At 42.8% G+C, this 20,323-nt stretch overlaps 1 protein-coding gene across 1 annotated transcript in view; it reads right to left on the bottom strand.

Moving 5' to 3' along the window:
- Positions 1 to 20,323, bottom strand: part of c9h14orf180 (chromosome 9 C14orf180 homolog) — a 99,181-nt gene that overhangs the window by 56,845 nt on the left and 22,013 nt on the right. The window lies entirely within an intron of this gene.

The raw sequence follows: 20,323 nt of genomic DNA, 5'->3' as shown, positions 1-20,323 counted from the left end.
GCTCTAGGGATTTTTGGATTCCTCGTGACATTTCAGCTCATGCATTGAGATGCAGAAAATTTCTCTTTATATGACCGTAATAATGCTGCCGAGATGTCAAAGTAGCTTTATTACTATTGCCATGTATATTGTATTGTATATATCCACATGCACATGTGCATACATTCACACCTTAAAACTATTCTAAATCAAAATATAGACAACTATTTGCTATTGTTACAATCAGGTGAGGAGGGGTTGAAGGGCTCCCCTCTTTTCCCTCTCCTTATTTGCCCACAACAGGTTTATTTCTTTTTAAATGGATAACTTGCCAATTCAGTGAGTGTTTAACTGTTTACGCGCAATTATTATAAAAAGAACCAATCGGACAAGTTTTCTTGAGTTTAACAAAGAAAGAGGTTAGCTTTATTGGACTTAAACTGATCTATGTAACAGAATAAAATACACTCCAAATTTCACATACACACACACAAATAGGTTACAGAGTGGGGAAGGATAGATTGGTTGAGTTCAAGTCCAGAGAAATTAAAGGAATATACAGCCTTGAACATATTCCATGACCCAGCCTCCAATGCTGTTTGGGGAAGAGAATTTCAAAGATTAACAACCCTCTGAAAGAAGTTCCTCCTCATCTCTGATTTAAATGGGAGATGCCTTATTTTGAAACTGTGTTCCCTAGTTCTAGATTCCCCCACAAGGGGAAACATCCTCTCACCATCTACCCTGTCAAGCCCCCTAATCTAATATGTTTCAATAAGATCACCTCTCATTCTTCTAAACTCCAATGAGTATAGTCCCAACCTGATCAACCTTTCCTCATAAGACAACCCCTTCATCCCAGGAATCAGCCTAATGAACCTACTCTGAACTGCTTCCAATGCAAGTATATCCCTCACGTAAGTGAGTGCATGAATCACAAAAGGTTAGTAGGCAGGTACAGCACGTAATTTGGAAAGCTAATAGAATGTTACCTTTTGTCATGAGGGGAATTGAATACAAAAGTAGGGAGGTTTTGCTTAGTTATACAGGGCATTGGTGAGACCACATCTGGAATACTGTGTACAAGCTGTATGTTAAAGCATACTGAGGTATTAATTTTCTGTTGTGTTAGCTAGTGTAAGCAAGTTTTCTTCTTGGAATTAAACAATAGGCATTGTTTCCAATTACTGGTCTCCTAATTTAGGGAAGGATCTAAATGCATTGGAGGCAGTACAGAGAAGGTTTACTAGACTAATACCTGGAATGGGTGGGCTGTCCTCCGAGGAAAGATTGGACAGGCTAGGCTTGTATCTGCTGGAATTTAGAAGAGTAAGAGGCGACTTGATTGAAACATATAAGATCCCAAGGGGACTTGCCAGGGTGAATATGGAAAGGATGTTTCTCTTGTGGGAGAATCTAAAACTAGGGGTCACTGTTTAAAAATAAGGGGTCGCTTGTTTAAGACAGAGATGAGGAGAATTTTTTCTCTCAGAGGGTCGTGAGTCTTTTCATTAAAAGGCGGTGGAAGCAGAGTCTTTAAATATTTTTCAGGCAGAGGTAGATAGATTCTTGATAAGCAAGCGGTGGGAGGTGATAGGTGGAAATGTGGAGTAATCAGTTCAGCCATGAACTTATTGAATGGTGGAGTAGGCTCGATGGGCTGAATGGCCTACTCCTGCACCTAATTTGTATGTTTGTATGTAAGGAGACCAAAACTGTATGCAGTACTCTAGGTACGGTCTCACCAATGCCCTGTTCAGTTGTAGCAAGACTTCCCTACTTTTATACTCCATTCCCCTTGCAATAAAGGCCAACATTCCATTTGCCTTCCTAATTACTTGCTATACCTGCATGCTAATGTTTTGTGATTCATGTACAAGGACACCCAGATCCCTCTGTACTGTAGCATTCTGCTTTTCTATTCTTCCCGCCAAAGTGGACAAGACAACCTCACATTTTCCCGCATTATTCTCCATCTGCCAAATTTTTGCCCAGTCTTTTAACCTATCTGTATCTCTTTGCCAACACTTTGGGCTGGATTTTCTTCTCCCACTGCTGGGAGCAGGCAGCGGGCAAAAATAATGCCAGGCCGTGTGCCGTCATACCACGGTGGCTCAGGATAATGAGCCAGTCGGGTGGCCTCCCAACCCCCACCAATCACATGGAGGGGGCGGTGTCGCCAATGCAGGCAATGGCATCAGCTGCCTGTGCGCAGGAGCTGACGCCATTTTTAAAGGGCAGCCAGCCCTGCAGGGTCATTTAAATTTTTAAAGGGCTACCCCCCCCACCCCCCCCCACAAAGTACTGCTGTTAAATTTATCACCCCTTTCCCCCCTCAATAACAGTTAAATGCAACATTCGCCCTCTCTCCCTGCTCCCCCCACCAAACACTTACCTTCAACACTTGTCCTTCCCCCCTCATCAAAGTGCAGAGGTCTCCCCTTCCCACTCTCCCCTACACTAGTAATTTGCATTACTGCCCAATTCCCCATCTCCCCACTGCACTAGAAATCATAAGTTCCCCACCTCCCCACCACTATTGTGTCTACTTTCCCTGGATGGGAAAGTGAAGGGGCTTGAGTGCTGGCTACCGCTCGGAAGATTGCGGCCTGAAGGTAAGATCGCTGTTGATTTTATTTAAATATATTCATTTCATTAATTTAAATATGTTAATCTGGGTCCCATCGCCCAGCAGTGGGGGAGGCTGCTACAGAGCCCCGTCCCCGCCATGAAAATTAGGCCCGACACTCCCAGTGTCGGGCTCCATGGCGGGCCACTGCCAGAACAATCTTCCGGCCCCCCCGACCATGGAGCCCGACACGGGAGCTCAGTAAAATCTAGGCCTTTGTGTCTTCCTCACAACTTGCTTTCCTATCTTTGTATTGTCCATAAATTTGGCTACAATACATTCGGTCCCGTCATTCAAGTCATTAATATAGCTTGTGAATAGTTGAGGCCCCAGCACTGATCCCTTAGCGTTACACTAATTACAGTTTGCCAACCTGAAAATACCCCATTCAACTGAACTCTCTGTTTCTTGTTAGTTAGCCAATCCTCTGGCCATGCTAATATATTACCCCCAACACCATGAGCTCTTATCTTGTGCAGTAACCTTTTATGTAGCACCTCATCGAATGCCTTTTGGAAATCCAAATGCACTATATCTATTGGTTCCTTTTCATCCAGCCTGCTTGTTACATCCTCAAAGGACTCTAGTCAATTTGTCAAACACGATTGCTCTTTCATAAAACCATGTTGACTCTGCCTGATTGCATTCTGATTTTCTAAATGTCCTGCTACTACTGCCTTAATAATGGATTCTATCATTTTCCCAATGACAGATGTTAGGCTAACTGGCCTATAGTTTCCTGCTTTCTGTTCCCCCCCGCTTTCTTGAATAGAGGTCTTACATTTGCGATTTTTCAATCCACTGGGACCTTTCCAGAATCTAGAGAATTTTGGAAGGTTACAACTAATGCATCCACTATCTCTGCAGCTACTTCTTTTAAGAACATCTTTTAAGATGCAGGCCATCAGCTCCAGGGGACTTGGTTAGTCTTTAGTCCTATTAGTTTTCCATGTATTTTTTCCCTCTAGTGATAGTGATTGTTTTAAGTTCCTCCCTTCCTTTTGCCTCTTGAATTTCTACTATTCTTGAGATGCTTTTTGTGTCTTCTACTGTGAAGACAGATACAAAATACTTGTTCAAAGTATCCGCCATTTCCTTGTTTCCCATTATCAATTACCCAGTCTCATCCTCTACCGGACCAACCCTTACTTTAGCTACTCTGTTTCTTTTTATACATTTGTAGAAACTTTTACTGTCTGCTTTCATAGTTCTTGCTAGTTTACTCTCAGACTCTAATTTCTCCCTTTTTTAGTCATTCTTTGCTGGTTTCTAAAATCTTCCCAATCTTCATGCCTGTTGCTAAGCTTTACAACATTGTACATCTTAACTTTCAATTTGATACCATCCTTAATTTCCTTAGTTAACCACAGATGGTGCAACCTTCTCATAGAGTCTTTCTTTCTCAATGGAATATATCTTTGTTGAGAGCTATGAAATATCCCCTTAAATGTCTGCTTCTCTACTGTCTTACCTTTTAATTTATTTTCCCTGTACACTTTAGCCAACTCTGTCTACATACCAAAATAAAAGCAAAATACTGCGGATGTTGGAAATCTGAAATAAAAACAAGAAACGCTGGAAATACTCAACAGGTCTGGCAGCATCTGTGGAGAGAGAAGCAGAGTTAACGTTTCAGGTCAGTGACCCTTGTTTTTATTTCTGTCTTCATACCCTTGTAATTGTCTTTATTTCAGTTTAAGATACTCATTTCAGACCAAAATTTCTCACCTTTGAAATGAATGTGAAATTCTATCATGTTATGATCACTGTTGCCTAGAGGATCCTTTACAGGGAGGTCATTTATTAATCCTGTCTCATTACACATTACCAGGTCTAAAATAGGCTGCTCCTGAGTTGGTTCCAGAATGTATTGTTCTAAGAAACTGTCTCAACTGCTGTCCATGAACTCATCCTCCAGGCTGCCTTTGCCAATTTGATTAGTCCAATCTATATGAAGATGAAAATTGTCCACGATTATTGCAGCACCTTTCCTACAAGCCCCCATTATTTCTTGACTTATAGCTGGTCCTACATTGTAGCTACTTTAGGGGGCCTATAAACTACTTCCAGCAGTGGCTTCTTTCCTTTGCTATTTCTTATCTCCATCCAAACTGATTCTACATCTTCATCTTCCGAACCAAGATCATTTCTCGCTATTGTACTGATCTCATCCTTTATTAATAGAGTTACCCTACCTCCTTTTTCTTTCAAAAATGTCCAATACCCTTGAATATTTAGTTCCCAGCATTGGTCCCCTTGCAACCATGTCTCTATAATGACTATCATACCTTGCCCATTTATTTCTATTTGTGCTATCAATTCATCCATCTTGTTATAAATGCTGCAGGCATTCAGATAAAGAGTCTTTAATTCAGACTTTTTCCCTTTTTTCCCTAGTCTGACCTTATTTGGTGGTGCACTCTTATGTCTGTATGCTCTGTCCTTTCCTGTCGCACTCTGGCTATCATTACCTGAATTGTTACCCTGCACTATTGCCTTGTCCTTTCTCGTTAACTTTCTAAGTTTCCCCTCACCTGAACCCTCCCCCCTACTATTTTGTTTAAAGCCCAGTCTACAGCCTTAGTTATACAATTCGCCGGGACACTGGTTCCAGCGTGATTCAAGTGAAAACCCGTCCCAACAGTACAACTCCCTCTTCCCCCAATAATGGCACCAGTGCCCCATGAATCAAAACCATTTCTCCCACACCAATCTTTGAGCCATGCGTTCAACTCTCTGATCTTATTTACCCCATTCCAATTTGCTCGTGGCTCAGGTAGTAACCCAGAAATTATTACTTTACAGTTCTGTTTTTTAATTTAGCCCCTAGCTGCTCATACCCCCTCAGCAGAAGCTCCTTTTTTGTACCCACATGGACCATGACAACTGGATCCTTCCCCACTCACTCCAAGTTCCTCTCCAGGCCTGAGGAGATGTCCTTAACCCTGGCACCGTGCAGGCAGCACAGCCTTCGGGACTCATGCTCTTGGCTGCAGAGAACAGCATCTATCCCCTAACTGTACGGTTCCCTACTACAAATCCATTCCTTTTTATTCCCCACACTTGAATGGCCCCCTGTGCCATGGTAGGGATTCAATTTGCTCATCCTCCTTATAGTCCCTTCTCTTGTCCACACGAGCTGCAAGAACTTCAAACATGTTGGACAAGTGCAAGGGATGAGGCTCCTCCATTGCTACCTGCTGGATCCCCATACATGCCTCACTTGTAGTCACACCGTCCTGTCCCTGAAGACAGACCAAATCTGAAGTACCTAGCCTAAGGAGTGTGACTATCTCCCGGAACAAAGTGTCCAGGTAACTTTCCCCCTCCCCGATGCATTGCAGTGTCCAAATCTCAGACTCCAGCTCATCAACTCTGAGCTGAAGTTCCTCAAGCTGCAGACACTAACTGCAGATGTAATTGCAGTGGATCACACTGGTGTCCACTAGCTTCCACATGCTACAGCTGCAACACATCACCTGCCTTGCCATCTTTGTTGTGTTTTATTTAATTAATTAGGTTTCAAGTTTAGAAATATCACTGTTAATTTGTATATCTATTCAGAAGTTTAACAAGTTAAGCTACAGATTTAATACAATACTTATATTTCCCCAGTACCAGCTTAAAATACTACCCCAGTTTAGAAAGGAGAAAAAAAAAATTAAAACTCACCAACCTGCTCACCTAATTAATACCTCCAGACTTCAGCTCTCACTCTTAAATCAGATGCAGAAATGGACAGCCTGCGAGGCTACCTTGAAAAGCATTCCTTCTGTCAAAGAGTGCTATCACTACATCACAGGTGAGTGCCAACTGCCTGGAAGGCACTTCACCTGGCCAGCACTTTATTTTATTTAGAGATACAGCACTGAAACAGGCCCTTTGGCCCACCGAGACATGCTGACCAACAACAACCCATTTATACTAATCCTACATTAATCCCATATTCCCTACCACATCCCCACCACCTACCTACACTAGGGGCAATTTACAATGGCCAATTTACCTATCAACCTGCAAGTCTTTGGCTGTGGGAGGAAACCGGAGCACCCAGCGGAAACCCACGCAGTCATAGGGAGAACTTGCAAACTCCGCACAGGCAGTACCCAGAACTGAACCTGAGTCGCTGGAGCTGTGAGGCTGCGGTGCTAACCACAGCACCACTGTGCCGCCCTTCATCCACCCTCAGCTGCATTTCCCTAGCGCCAGCCTTCAGAGTGGCATGGGAGCAGCTTATGCAGCAACACTGGCCCCTCTTTGCTGAGGGTCTAGGGCAGGGAGCTTTCCACTGCAACATGTTCCAGCTTCAGCTGGTCTAACAGAGGGTCTAAATGCAGAGGACCAGCTATCCCAAAATGTGCTAGGACCAGTGCCTCATGAGGCTCAGCATGTAGCGGCAGGTCACTGACATCTTCATCCTCATGGTTCAAGACCACCTTCACAGTGGGTCAGGCAGGCATGCATTGCCAGTGCCTGACAAGATGCAGGTCACTGGAAGCCCACACCCACTGCATCCCACAACCCTTGTCCCAAACACAAAAGCAAAGTACAGTGGATCTTGGAAGTCTGAAATAAAAACAGAAAATGCTGGAAATACTCAGCAGGTCAGGCAGCATCTGTGCACAGAGAAACAGAGTTGACGTTTCAGGTCTGTGACCTTTCATCAGAACTACCAACTGCCACATCTCTGACTCCTACCAACTTGTGTGATCTCTCTTGCAAGGAGAGAAAGCCGGGAGGTGGAAGTGTTAGGAATGGCTTGTGTTCAGAGGAGTGAAGAACACCATTTGTGTATGATGACTGTGAGACATGGATGCAAGAGGGCAGAAGGCTAAGGGTCATTGTGAGTGTTGGCATCTCAGATGGGCATGTAGGCTGCCTGCAAAGAGAGGAATGATTGGAGTTGCAAGGTGGTATTCTGTGCAGGAAAATGCCGTGCAAGTAAGAGTGTGGGGCTTGGCACCTGACAGTGTTATGCCATTCACCTGTCATGCCCTCCTGAAGTCCTGGATCCTTCTGGTCCACTGCCTCCATGTTAGAGGGGCCACACTGCTGCTGCTCACTTCACTTCTAACCATGCCTGCTTGGTGGAAGAAGGTGCCCTCGGCCTCCTGCCCTCAGGAGAGCTCACCTCACTGCAGCTCCTCAGCTCACATAGGTGAACCTCCATGTAAGAGTGGGAGACCTGAGGGGCAGCCTTTCCAGGTAGCCTTACCATTCCTGTAGGTTGCTGCAACCTAAAAAGTCCAAATCGTGGTGAGGTTCTCTGAAGCATACCATGATCTCTTTCATTAGAAATCCCTCCTCTTACAATTGGTTATGTCATCCCCCCTCACCTTCCCCAGTTGGTCAAGAAGCCTGGAGGCGGACTCTTAATTGTTTTGCTCTAGTAAAGAGCATGCTGGAGGCCTGCAACTCCACTGATTGGGTGTGCGACCTGAAAATAGTCCGATGTCCAAAAACAAACTAAGTCAGGAAAATTCAGTCTATTGTTTCTAACAGTTGACAAAGGGTAACATTGAAAATGTAACACTTTTTTCAAGTGTGAAAACTCTTTACAATTGATATCAAAGGCATTTATGTAACTTATCACTTTTTTGGATGCTGATATGGATCCCTGGAAGCTGGTGCTTTTTAGTACCTGGTTATACGTGCTACCATGACTTCCAGTTGGATCTTTTACCATTTCAATAATAGTCCCAGATTTTTAAGCCTGCCACTAATGTTTGAACACGTTTCCCCCTCACCAATTTTCTCCACTTTACTACTGAAGGCCTTGAATCTTTACTGGGATATGATTCAATGGACACCTACCACTGTTTGAAATCTTGCCCAATTGGTCATTATGCAGGTGTCAGCTTTGACACTGAGCATCAGTAAGCAATTAATCTTTGAGGAGCATCACAGTCAATCGATTCTCAATCAATATTTACCCACACAGGAAGGAGTGCTGAGGTCAACAGTATTACTCCCATCCTGCTGGCTGAGATCAGCAAACCAAGCTGAGGCAGGGTCAAATCTGTGACCTTCCTGATCTATACCAGGCATTTTCGACCTGCTCGGCAACTTGCTGACAAAAGGTGCTGAGCCCTCAGAAGGATGTCGATTAAATTCACAAGTACTACTGCAATGGCCCCACAGGCACTATTAAACAACGCATCATGGCTATTTATTTTAAAAATATTTTTAGGAAATTTTTTAGGTCTTAGGAAAACAATTGCGCTGAAATCTTATGTTGCTTACATTTACTACAGATTTTAAAATAATTCTCAAATTATAAAGTCATTTACGGCATAGAAGGAGGCCATTTAGCCCATCGGGTTCATGCCAGCTCTCCAGTCAATCCCATTCCCCCACTAAATCCCCGTAGCTTGCAAGTTTATTTCCTTCAAGTGACCATCCAATTTCCTTTTGAATTAATTCTGTAAATTCAGATTCTGAAACTTTGCAATCACGAAGCTCATTAAAAAAACTATCACTAACATCTGGGGACTTGTGTCAAAATTGGGAGAGCTGTCCAACAGCCTAGTCCAGCAACAGCCTGACATAGTCATAGTCACCGAATCATATCTTTCAGCCAACATAGCCGACTCCTCCATCACTATCCCTGGGTATGTCCTGTCCCACTGGCAGGACAGATCCAATAGAGATGGTAGCACAGTGCTATACAGTCAGGAGGGATTGGCTCTGGGAGTCCTCAACATTGACTGCGGATCCCATGAAGATTCATAGAATCAGGTCAAACATGGTCTAGGAAGCTTCCTGTCGATTACCAAATACAGCTCTCCCTCAGCAGATGACTCGGTACTCCCATGTTCAACACCACTTGGAAGAAGCATTGAGGAAAGCAAGTAAAGGCCGACTCACCGACCCAAACCTGATGGGACCCGACGGCGTGTGTCGGGTTCGGGTTGGGTCGGGGCGCACGACTGGGTCTGGCATTCAGGTTCGGCTCGGGTCGGGCCGGGTCAGACCCGCCCTATCATGACCTCAGGCAAGTGGCTGCAATTTTAATTTAATTTTTGGACTAGAAAGGTGGTGTTGTTACAGTTATTTTAAGCTTGTGCAGATCAGCAACAAAGTGAAAAACGGAAGGTAGGTTATCTGATGGTCGGGTCGGTTCAGGCATGGGAAAAAAATGGAAGGGCTCGGGCCGGCTCGGGGTCGGATGTGGTTCTGTCGGGCTCGGGTCGGGTTTCGTTTGCAGACCAAAGCCGGCCTTTAAAAGCACGGGCACAGAATGTACTCTGGTTGGGGGACTTCAATGTCCATCACCAAGTGGCTCAGTAGCACCACTACTGATGAAGCTGGCCGAGTCCTGAAGGATATATCTGGCAGACTGGCACTGAGGCTAACACGAGGGTAAAACTTACTTGACCACCTCCTCGCCAGTCTACTTGTTGTAGGTGCACTTGTCCATGACAGCATTGGTAGGACTGATCACTGCTGCACAGTCCTTATGAAAACAAAGTGTCATCTTCACACTGAGGATACCCCTCCATCGTGTTCTGTGGCACTACCACCATGCTAAACTGGATAAATTTAGAACAGATCTAGCAGCTCAAAACTTGGGATCCATGAGATGCTGTGGGCCATCAGTTGCAGCAGAATTGTACTTCATGACAATCTGTAACCTCATGGAACTGCATACCACTTACTGTACGATTACCATCAAGGCAGGGGACAACCCTTTTTCACTGAGGACTGTAAAGCAGCATTCCAGGAGCAGCACAATGCATACTTAAATATGAGGTGCCAATCTGGTGAAGCTACAACACATGCATGCTAAACAGCAGAAGCAGCAGGCTAAAGGCAGACCAAAGCAAATTCCGCAACCAACGGATCAGATGGAAGCAACACCAAAATACCGTGCATGCTAGAAATCTGAAACAAAAATAGAAAATGCTGCAAATACTCAGCATGTCAGGTAGCATCTGAGGAGAGAAAAACAGAGTTAAAGTTTCTGTGGCGTTACGACCAGGTGAGAAAGGGGTCTAGGCTTCCCTCTCAGCCTTCACCTGGTCTTACCGTAACAGGGTTTAATTTTAAACACACTTTTTTTAGCTCCCCCTTGGTGAATCCTTGTTCACCGCTTTCCAATTATAAGGCAAATAAACTAGCCAGACAGGTTTTCTTGGGTTTAAAGAAACAAGGTTGAACTTTATTAAACTTAAACTCTAATTCGGTTTACGCCTACAGATACGCGACGACAGTAGCATGAATATGCGATACACACATGCAGACAGAGACAGAAAAGGGCAGAAGAAATAAAGTGGAAAAGTTTGAGGCAATAGCTGAAGATGCTTTTGGTTACTGTCCTTCGAACTCGCTGTAAAGTCCTTGATTGTAGGTAGGTCTTGCTTTTCGTTGGGGCCCAGTATTCTTCTTAAACCTTGTTCAAGGTAGGACAGTTGCTCTCTTGAAGTTCATGTGTCCTCAGTGGGTCCAGAGGCTTGTGAGAAAGAGATGGGAGCAGACAGGAGAGGTCTTCTCACTCCAGGAGCAAACAGACACTCTGAGTTCAAACTCTTTGTACAATTCAGAAAAACCCAGGTTGCCAAGCAGGTTTGACTAGCTGGTCTGACCATGTCTGTTTGTGGTTTCTCATGTCTTAGCCTACTCTGGAATGTCTCTTCTTACACACAATACCTGGTTCTCAACGTCCATTGTGGGTTAAATTGGAGCAGGGAATAGCTTCTTTGTCCCTTCAAGCACTGGTAGTTAGCATGCAGATGTTTTTTCCAACCACGTCTGATCTGTTTAACAAGTCATTTCCTCACTCCAGCAACAGTTTAAAATCAATGTTCATATGATAACATTAATATGCCTCATTCTTGGCAGGTGGGGGGGGGGGGGGTCATGTGCATGACAGTAGCTTTTCATCAGAACTGTTCAAAGTTAGAAATGTCATAGGTTTGGAGCAAGTGAAGTGGGTGGGTGGGGGTGGTTGCTGGTGGAAGAACAACAAAAAGGAAGGTCTGTGATTGGGTAGAGGACAGGAGAGATTAAATGACAAAAAGTGTCATGGTACAAAGCCAAAGGGAGTGGTAATGGAACGAATAAAGAAACAAAAGATGTGTCTGAATGAGGCGTAAATGGCAGGATAGCAGCTGTCCAAACATAAAGTGAAAGGATTAAGAAAGAAAGAAAGAAAGAAAGAAAGAAAGAAAGAAAGAAAGAAAGAAAGAAAGAGGAAACGAACCAGTAAAAGAAAACAACAAAGGAAAAAAATGGGGGCAGAGGTTATGATCTAAAATTATTGAACTCAATGTTAAGTCTGGAAGGCTGTAAAGTCCCTGTAGAAAGATGCGGTGCTGTTCCTCGAGCTTGAGTTGAGCCTCATTGGAACACTGTAACAGGCCAAGGACAGAAAGGTCAGAGTGGGAACAAGATGGAGAATTAAAATGACATGCGACAGGAAGCTCAGGGTCACACTTGCAGAATGAATGGAGCTGTTCCACAAAGCTCCCACTCTGACCTTTACTTTGTTTTTGGATGGCTGCTTTGTATTCTTACCACATCCAGTTGTAAATGGTGGTTGTGAATTAAACAATTAACGAAAGGAGGAGGCTCCAGGAACATCCCATCCTAAATGATAATGGAGCCCAGCACCAAAGTGCAATATACAAGGCTGAAGCATTTAGGATCATAGGTACAGGAGGAGGCCATTTAGCCCCTCAAGCCTGTTCTGCTATTCAATAAGATTACGCCGGATCTGTAATCTAACTCCAACTTTGCTCCATATCCCTTAATATCTTTCGCAAACAAAAGTCTATCAGATCTCAGTTTTAAAATTAATAATTGATCTAGCATCAATTACCATTTGCAGAGGGGAATTTCAAACTTCTACCATCTTGTGGGTGTAGAAACATTTCCTAATTTCACTCCTGAAAGGTCTCCTGAAAGGTCTGGCTCTAACTTTTAAACTATGCCCCCAGTCCAAGATTTCCCAACTAGAGAAATAGTTTTTCCTAATCTACCCTATTTGTTCCCTTAATATCTTGTAAACTTTGATCAATTACCCTTTAACCTTCTAAGTTCCAGGGAATACAACCATAGTTTATTTAATTTTTCCATGTAGCTTAACCCTTGGGGCTGAATCTTCAAGACATTGAAAATTTTTGGTAAGCGGGACCATTTTTAGGTCCCGACGTCGTTTGCAGCAACAGCATGCCTCCCAGGATAAATTTTACAGGAGGCTCCCTCTTAAGAGGCCGCCTCCAAGAACAGGTTGTGGAAGCACAAGAGTGAGCCAGCTCTTGAGACTGCAAAGCTAGCTGGCAGCCTTCATTGTATATGCAGTGAGAGTGCTGCTGCTGTACAGGAGGCACGAGAGGGCTGGACAAAATGGAGGAGCGAAACAGCTGGAGGCAACGACTGCCACTTCCTCACCCACCAGCATTATTCGTCACTGCAGTGTCTAGGATATTGGAAGCAAATTGCAAGCCTCTGCCTGCAGGGGACCTCAGGCTTTCTGATTTGTATCTTTAGGTGGTAGATTTAATTTATTTGTCATGGCGCTCCAATCTCCCACTTGCATGTGCCTCCTGTTACCTGACAAGCTGCAGACACAGCGGGGATCCAGTGTGATGCTGGTAAAATCTCATTTGCACTGGAAAATTGCTGCTAACAGGTTGCTGATGAAGCTTAATTAGCTTCCCATTGCTGCCAGTAGGTTGCCATCACTGCACTGAAGTCCCCTCTGGGAAAAGCACAAGGAGGCAGGAATGCATCACGGGAACTGGCACAACCTCTTTCTCTACAATTTTTCTGGCCCCCGGCTTCGACCCACACTTCCGAGCTCCTGAGAAAACTGCCCCCATGGAGTCCAGGCATGGTCTAACAAGGGCTTTGTATAACTGAAGCATGACTTCTACCCCTCGGTTTGCAACAACTTCATTGAGTGGATGATCCAACTCGGCCACCTGGTGAGGTCTCCACCATCACAGATGCCAATCTTCAGCCAATTCAGTTCAGTCCATGTGATATCAAGAAACAGCTGAGTACACTGGATACGACAAAGGTTATGGGCCTCGACACCAACCAGATGTAGTGCTGAAGACCTTTGCTCCACAACTAGCTGTGCCCCTAGCCAAGCTGTTCCAGTACAGCTATGACACTGGTATCTAGCCAACAACATAGAAAATTGCCCAGGTATGTCCTGAGCACAAAAAGCAAAACAAATCAAATCTGGCCAATTACTGCCCTATCAGTCTACTCTCAAATCATCAGCAAAGTGATGGAAGGTATCGTCAACAGTGCTATCAAGTGGCACTTACTCAGCAATAACTTGCTCACCGATGTTCAGTTTAGGTTCTACCAAGACCACTCAGCTCCTGACCTCATTACAGTCTTGGTCTAATCATGGATAAAAGAGCTGAATTTTAGAGGTGAAGTGAGAGTGACTGCCCTGCATATCAAGGCAGCATTTGACCGAGTGTGGCATCCAGGAGCCCCAGTAAAATCGAACTCTTTGAGAATCAGGGGAAAACCCTCCACTGGCTTGAGTTATACCTAGCACAAAGGAAGTTGGTTGTGCTTGTTGGAAGCCAATCATCTCAGACCCAGGACATCACAGGAGTTCCTCGGGATAGTGTCCTAGACCCAACTATCGTCAGCTGCTTCATCAATGACCTTCCCTCCAACATAAGGTCAGAAGTGGGGTTGTTCATTGATGATTGCACACTGTTCAGCACCATTTAGCACCATTAAGGAAGCAGTGTGTGCCCACATGCAGCAAGACCTGGACATCATTCAGGCTTTGACTGATAAGCAACGAGGAACATTCACGTAGACAAGTGCCAGACAATTACCATCTCAAACAAGATAGAGTCTAACCACCTTCCCTTGACATTCACCAAAATTACAATCACTGAATCCCCTACTATCAACATCCTGGAGGTCACCATTGACCAGTAACTTAACTGGAACAGCCACATAAATACTGTGTCTACAAGAGCAGGTCAGATGCTAGGAATTCTGTGACGTGTAACTCACCTCCTGACTCTCCAAAGCCTTTCTACCATCTACAAGGCACAAGTCAGGAGCATGATGAAATACTCTTCTCTTGCCTGGATGAGTGCAGTTCCAACAACACACAAGAAGCTCGACACCATTTAGCAGAAAGCAGCCCACTTGAATGGCACCCCACTCACTACATTAAACATTCACTCCTTTCACCAATGGCACACTGTGGCACATGTACAAGGTGCACTGCAGCAATTCGCCAAGGCTCCTTTGACAGCACCTCCCAAATCTCCAACCTCTACCATTTCGAAGTACAAGGACAGCAATTACATGGGAACACCACCTCCTCCAAAGTTTTCCTCCAAGTTACACACCATCCTGACTTGGAAATATATTGCTGCTCCTTCATCGTTACTGGATCAAAATCCTGGAACTCCCTACCTAATAGCACTGTGGAAGTACCTTCACCTCAAGGACTGCAGCAGTTCAAGAAGTGGCTCACCACCTTCGCAAAGGCAGTTAGGAATGGGCAATAAGTACCAATGGCCAACAATGTCCACATCCTATGAAAGAACAAAAAAAAGCATATCTTGTGGAGTTATAGTACAATTTTGTCACCGGTTATGTAAAGGAGAATGCAAAGCTAATTCTTGTTCCCACAGCCTAGGGAGTGACCATTACATTAGGAAGGGCAGGCTAGAGAATTGTGGCTACAATGTTGTAGCCTAATCTCTGACCCAGGATGGCTTCTTCTATGGGAGTGCAGAGTTATCCCCTACATTGGCATATTTAGGAATGTCAGTAATAGTTGTATATATGCTGGCAATTGAGAGTTGAGAGTAATTTGATGACAATATGTACAAGCAGCACAAGCGGCCTACAGCTGAACCTCCTACTTTGCATGCTGGCTACAATGATCTGTTTTGCTGGAACTATTCTCATCGTGTTTTAAATAAACAAAGTAATTTTCCTCAAATGTTCATGAGAAGCTGCAGACATTCCTATCACTGAAATTTTGGCTATATTTCAATTGAAAAAGTTCCACATCAAATTGGTACAGGCCAACTAACAAAAACATGATAAAGAAAGAAATACCAAGCCTAATGTTTCCTATTCAATGCAGAGGAAGAATATCTGATCTCTCTATAATGGTGATTGGTTTACCTTGATTAATTATTTAGACATAAAAGCAATGTGTTCAGCATTGGTAGTCTTGTTTACTTTGTATCTGTGGCATGTGATTATTATCACAGGAAATGTTTTAAAAACGTCTATTATTGGTCAGGAAAAGCACATATATTTAGTACCTGAAACCGAATCTGTATGTGTGTAAATATTTCTCCTGAGTGAAGCTACTTCACAAAATTTAAAGAATGAGCTTGACCATCTGCCTCTTTAGAATTAGTTATGTTTAAAAGTGCAAACACTCTACATCAAGAGCCTGCCATTTCATAGATAGGGAACACATACAAACAGCTGCTTTTCCTCTATGAATATTTAATATGCTTGTATTATATCCTTTAGTGAGTTTTGTCATGTAGCTGTGTAAATAAAGAAGTTTATATCATTTTTAAAAAGGTGCTTAGGAACTTCTTAAGGGATTAACACATTAAGCATTTGTATGGGAACAGCAGCAATCAGAAATTCTTCTGATAAACGATCAAAACCTACAAAGATAAGACACAGAAATTTAAAAAAAACTTTAGTAGCTGAAGAGGAATCAAGCAAATTAATTTTCAGACACACAGAAACATCATAAATGCTCCTTCTATAAGCCTAAAATGGGATTTTATTGCGATTTTTTCTGTTGATTTTTCATCTTCCTTGCTAAAGAAAGCAAGATTTCAACAGGTTTACTGAGCTAAAGGAACAAACTATGTCACATATTATTTAGCAAAACTTGGCAAAGTAGTAAGTAGTGATGTGGATAGTTATAGACTTCAGGATGACAGACAGGATGGTGACAGGGGCAGAGACATGGTAGATGGAGTTCAATGCTGAGGAGGGTGAAGTGATGCATTGTGAAAGGACTAATATGAAGTGACAGTATACTATAAATGTTATGGTTTTGAAAAATGGGTATGAGTAGAGAGATCTTGATGTCATATAGTCAAATTCTTAAAGATAGGGCAAGTTGATAAAGTTGTTAAAAAAGCAACAGCAAAATAATGCAGATGTTGGAAATCTGAAAGCAAAGCAGAAAATGCTGAAAATACTCAGCAGGTCTGGCAGCATCTGTGGAGAGGGAAACAGAATTAACGTTTCAGGTTGATGACCTTTTATCAGAGTAGTTAAAAAAAAAAATGGGTTACTTGGGTTGATAAATAGAGTTATAGAATATAAAAAGCAAAGCGCTCCTGTCATAACGTTATAAATCACTGGTTAAATCTCAGCTGGGGTATTGCGAACAATTCTGGGCTCCATATTACAGGAAAGATGTAAAGGCCTTAGAAAAGGTACAGAGGAGGTTTACCAGGAATGAGGGACTTCAGTTATGAGGAGAGATTGGAAAGGTTAGGACTATTTTCCTTAGAACAGAGAAGTTCATTAGATGACCTAGTAGAGGTTTTCAAGAGAATAAGATGCCTGGATAGAATAGATATTCCCCCTGGTGAGTGGGTCAATAACCAGAGGTCATAGATTTAAAATCATTGACAAAAGGTCTGAAGGGGAAATGAGGAGTAACTTTTCCACTCAGGTAGCAGGATCCGGAACGCCCTACCTGAAAAGGTGGTGGAAACTAATTCTGAACATAATTGAAAAAAGGGAGTTGAACAGGTACTTGAGGATGACAAACTTACAAGGTTACGGTCAAAAAGCGAGGGTGTGGGATTAAGCATGACAGCTGTTTCGAAGAGCCAGTATAAACATGATGGGCCAAAAGGCCTCCTTCCATGTCATAAGTTTCTATGATTCTATGGTTCTAATACCTTGTCTTCCTCAAGAGGGTATTGTGATCTTTAGTGTCAGTTAGTGTAACAATGCTGAATGTGCAGTACAGTCTGCTGATTTCACAGAACTAGACATTGATCACTGGCAGCAAGACACAACTGAAAAGGTGGCCTTCAATCTGCTGCTGTGTAACTTTCAGTTTAAAGTTCTTTCGAAAACCGATGTGCTCCATTGCAGTGCCTTTAATTTCTAATGACTAAAGAACTGATTATTTTATGTTACATAATTATAAATGTATAACTGGGATTATTTCTGCTGGATCCAAGAAAGATGTGATTTATTAGTTTTAAAATTATGAAATATTTTGATTAAAACAAGGAAAGACTATTTTCTTAAATATTTAAAGCAGTAGGAAGGAAGAGGGCAGGTAGTGGGACTGGTTTCGTTCCCCTTCTGTGCTGTAAAATCCTGTGTTTCCATGTTTATTATGTTTTGATCTTGAATACATTGCCTGAAAGGGTGATGGAAGGAGTTTCGATAGTAAGTTTCAAAAGTGGGTTAGATCTCTACTTATAAATGAAAAATGTGCAGGGCTATGGGGAAAGACGAGGTGAGAGGGACTAATTAATGGTTCGTTCAGAGAGTCAGCACAGGCACAATGGACTGAATGGCCTCCTTCTGTGTTGTATTATTCTATGGTTAACAGAACAATTAAAAGGTACATGTGTTGATTTGTTTCTCTCTCATATCTTCTCCTGTTCTGAAGATGCTAACTCCTGGGATATAGCTCCATCGGCTCCAGTCTGTACCTTGCCTAAATGGTAATTATTCATGCATGAACCTTATTGCGGAGAGTCAAAAGACTATTCAACCACAGGGTTATCACAGTCACTGTTGTTACATAAGGAAATGCGGCAGCCATTTTGTACTGCATAACCTGATTTTTAGTGTAATTTGAGGAACGACTGTTAGCCAAGCCATCAGGCGAAGCCCCTGCTCTCTTTCAAATGATGCCATGGGATCTTTAATGTTCAGCTGCACTGACAGACGGGGTTTATTTTAATGTCTCATCTAGAAAAAAACATCTCTGACAGAGTAACACTCCCTCAGTACTGCTGAAGTGCCAGTCTAGATTGTGTGCTCTAACCTTGGGTGAGGTTTGAATGGGCAACTTTTTGAATTAGCAACAAGAACTTTTTTTTAAAAAAGTCATCAAGTAATATGCAATCCTGTGTATTAACAGTTCTCATTTAATCAATGTGTTACACAAATTGCATAAGAATACTTTATTCATGTTTTCTTGTCAACGTTTTGTGCACAATCCCTGTTAATGCAACAGCCCATGATTATTCTTTTCCCACTAAGATCCACAGTATCCTGATTTTCTCCAACATTTCCACACATTAAAGCCAGTAGGACTGAATGTGATACTGCTGTATAAATAATTTAGAAACTGAGAACATTCTTTCCTACACTTGACATTTGTTAGCTTTATCTAGCCATCATTGACTGAACTCCAAAACATTGTGCACTCTGAACAGTGTTAAAACATCATTCTAGTATAGTTGCTGTAATTCTGAATGCACTGAACACCATGGTAATAAAAATAAACAAACACAAACTGGAGTTAATCCCGTCACCTTTTTTCATTTATTCATCTATTCCTCTCCTTCAATCTTCCCTCCCCACTTCTCCTACCTTGAAAATAACAACACACCCATTTCCACGTGCAGGAACAGCTCACTTTGATTATGCCTGAATTTGCATTCCTTGTAGATAGTGAGTATTAGTAGGTTAGTCAACATCATAGCCAATCCAAATCTGTTCAAAATACGTAACAATATGTGTACCCTTCTAACAGGGCCTAGTGGATAGTGATCATGAAAGAGAACCATCCCCAAGTTTCCCTCCCCCAAGCTTGGGAGTACTGAGGTAAGTTATAGCACCCTGAATACCAGCCTGGTTGAGACCAACTAATATAACATAAGAACATAAGAACTAGGAGCAGGAGTAGGCAATTCAGCCCCTTGAGCCTGCCCGCCATTCAATACGATCATGGCTGATCTCATCTCGGCCTCAACTCCACTTTTCTGCCCATTCTCCATAACCCTTCAACCCATTACTAATTAAAAATCTGTCTATCTCCTCCTTAAATTTACTCAATGTCCCGGCATCCACCGCACTCTGTGGTAGTGAATTCCACAGACTCACGACCCTTTGAGAGAAGTAATTTCTCCTCATTTCTGTTTTAAATCTGCTACCCCTTATCCTAAAACTATGACCTCTTGTTCTAGATTTCCCCACCAGAGGAAACATCCTCTCTACATCTACTTTGTCAATCCCCTTAATCATCTTATATACCTCAATTAGATCTCCTCTCATTCTTCTAAACTCTAGAGAGTAAAGGCCGAAACTGCTCAATTTCTCTTCATAAGACAAACCCCTCATCTCTGGAATCAATCTAGTGAACCTCCTTTGAACTGCCTCCAATGCAACGACATCCCTTCTCAAGTAAGGGGACCAAAACTGTGTGCAATATTCCAGGTGCGGTCTCACTAATGCTTGGTACAGTTGCAGCAACAGCCCCCTACTTTTATACTCTATTCCATTAGTAATAAATGCCAAAATTCCATTTGCCTTCCTTATTACCTGCTGCACCTGCATACTAGTTTTCTGCGATTCATGCACGAGGACACCCAGATCCCTCTGCACTGAAGCACTCTGAGGTTTCTCTCCATTTAGATAATAATTTGCCTTTATATTCTTCCGACCAAAATGGATAACCTCACACTTATCCACGTTAAACTCCATCTGCCAAATTTTGGCACATTCACCTAACCTATCCATATCCGTTTG

Source organism: Heterodontus francisci, chromosome 9 (assembly GCF_036365525.1).
Source record: "Heterodontus francisci isolate sHetFra1 chromosome 9, sHetFra1.hap1, whole genome shotgun sequence".
Lineage (NCBI taxonomy): Eukaryota > Metazoa > Chordata > Chondrichthyes > Heterodontiformes > Heterodontidae > Heterodontus > Heterodontus francisci.
Note: the sequence above shows the minus strand (reverse complement) of the source record. Positions and strands in the feature narration are given on the sequence as shown.